The sequence below is a fragment of the Austrofundulus limnaeus genome, unplaced genomic scaffold (assembly GCF_001266775.1).
Source record: "Austrofundulus limnaeus strain Quisiro unplaced genomic scaffold, Austrofundulus_limnaeus-1.0 Scaffold38, whole genome shotgun sequence".
NCBI classification, from domain to species: Eukaryota; Metazoa; Chordata; class Actinopteri; order Cyprinodontiformes; family Rivulidae; genus Austrofundulus; species Austrofundulus limnaeus.
In genome coordinates this window covers 2,882,334-2,884,820 of record NW_013952440.1, presented here as the reverse complement: position 1 = coordinate 2,884,820, position 2,487 = coordinate 2,882,334, and the positions used below count along the sequence as shown (strand labels likewise).

The window sequence follows — 2,487 nt, the reverse complement described above, 5'->3', positions numbered from 1 at the left end:
AAACTAAGAAGTATTTTTGTTCAAAAGACTAAGACTAAAATAAAAATGGCAGTCAAAAACAACACTGTCAGACACTAAACACAACTACAGTTTTGATGTCTTGTAGGGACGTGTTAGCGGTTGCTATTGTTTCAGGATGATGAAGATATCATAACAAGAGCCCAGCACCAATGGCAAAGGCTGCGTACCATTCCAAAACCTTTTTTTGCTGTCCTTTGTAGAAGGCAACCTATGATTTGTTATGGTCAAAGGTTTTTTATTGCTTGCCTTACAATGTGCATGGACACAACTTCTACATTGGTTTTTACATTACCTGGTATTCCGAGAGGGTCTCCCATCCAAATACCAATCAGGCCTAACCCTACTTAGCTTCCAAAAATGACAGATGATTTGATGTGTTCAGTGTGGTACAACATTTACTTTTAGCATTTAGATTAAGAATTTAATATTGATTGATTGATTGTTGATTGATTGATGATTGATTGATTGATTGATGATGGTTTTATTGTCATTATACGGAGTACAATGAAATTACATTTAAGAACACCCATTCAAGAAGACACACACATGACAAAAACATTTACATATATTATTTAAACTTCAAATTTAACATTTAGTAAAAAAATAGCAAAATGTAAGAACAGTGAGCTAAAAAACAGTAAAATGTTAGTGAAATACTCAGAAAATGGGCCAAATAATGAAAAAGTGTCAGTGATATTTTTAAACATTTTATTTTACACTTTGATCCCCACAGTCATGAGTAGTAAATGCATTTCCTGTTGTTTAAAACATGCTGTTTTAAACCTTCAAATCTTTTTGCATGACACAATTATTTACACAACGGTTTGTGGGAGTTTAAATTGGAAATGGTGTCGGTTTGTAATCTCTTTAACAATAACATTCATTTAACATGGAAAAACTGTTAATTCTACATGTTTTGCACATGGGAAATGTAGTTTTGAAACATTTTCAACATGTCGATGTAATCCCATGTGGTCACATGTTTATTACCTGTTGTCCAAAGCTAATTCGAAAAATTTATACTTTGCACCGTGTTAGTAAAATACCGTGTTAGTAAAGTATCTCATAAACCACCAGATGGATTTTTATGAATCTTTCAGAGGGTAACTATGGCCTAGCTACAGCTGATTAACTTTTAGAGTTAATACAATTGAAAATGGCCAACACAGCTTATCAAAATGATCAAACACAAAGGTGGCTGCATTAGACATGTTTACAGATATTGAGCAGAAATTTGATCTGGTACTTGAGTCATTCACAACACATACTCTGAATGTGAAGTCTTGGGAAATTGCATAAGATTGCAAATTATGTTAATTACAGGTTTGATCAACATTTTTTTAACTTCATTGCCCATCCTCGGTGTCCATTCAGAACTATTTTCTGTTTCATTGTAATATTTGAGAAGATAAGGTAAGATATTAATTGTTCTTAACTTTTCCACTGGGAAAGTGTCCAATCTTTCTTTAGCTGATGAATAATATAAGTTGTTTCTGATGTTCAGAGGAGCCATAAGTCAGTCAGAGAAGCACAAAGACTCTAACTTCACATCACAGTTGCATCAGTTTTAGTTGGTAAAATATTTTTCGAGCGGCAAAACAAGAGCGCACAAGAGATGGATGAAGTTCCACCATCTGCTGAGGTCAAACAGGAAGTCTAAACTTCACCCAAGGTCTTATGTGGGTGAAGTGAGCCCTGACCGACAAAAACCATTATGTCAATTTCAGAACAAAACTGATGCTGATATGAGGTTTTATTTGTTTTAGTTTTTTCCCCCTCTTGTGCAGATTGTTTATTTTGAATGTGTGACTGACCCAGGCACTTCATCTCCACAGTGGTCTGAGTGGACCAGTGACCCGCAGAACTAAATGGAGTAGTTAGAATACAAATCAGACAAATCAGGCTAACATTACACATAAAAGATTTTCAGAGTTAGGAATGTCAAAAACTTCCTGTCATCAAGTTGTCTTCTCATTTTCTATCGTTTGCAGGCACCACATGAAAAAGAATTCAAATTTTGACAGCTTTAAAGGGAAAAGACGTTCTAACTTTGAAGTGTACAACCAGGAATTCCCCGTTTTCACTTTTAAAATCGAGGAAATAGGAGCTGGGAAGTTGCTGAAATCTTACATGACCCCTGTTTAAAACAGGATTATTATAAGAATGTTAGTAAAGCTACCAGTTGTCATAATTTAATTTAGATCCAGCCAGGAACCATAAAACAAAGAGTTCCCCCTTGCTTTCTTTTTTTTCTTCAGCAAAGATAAAACCGTAATGCTTTTTGACAAGTTTGAGGCATCTTTCCAAAACGGGAGGTAAATTGTGACAATGGAATTAATTAAACTCACGTTCGTGCACGTGTTCTTCCACGAGCTGCATGTGAAACCTCCCACATGTGCAGCGGTGGCTGCTGTGCTGCCAGCAAACTCGACCCCCTAATTATGTACAATTAGACCCCCCCTCACC

General features: G+C 35.7%; 1 protein-coding gene across 1 annotated transcript in view; it reads left to right on the top strand.

Moving 5' to 3' along the window:
* pdgfbb (platelet-derived growth factor beta polypeptide b) overlaps positions 1-2,487 on the top strand; it is an 18,426-nt gene that overhangs the window by 1,104 nt on the left and 14,835 nt on the right. The window lies entirely within an intron of this gene.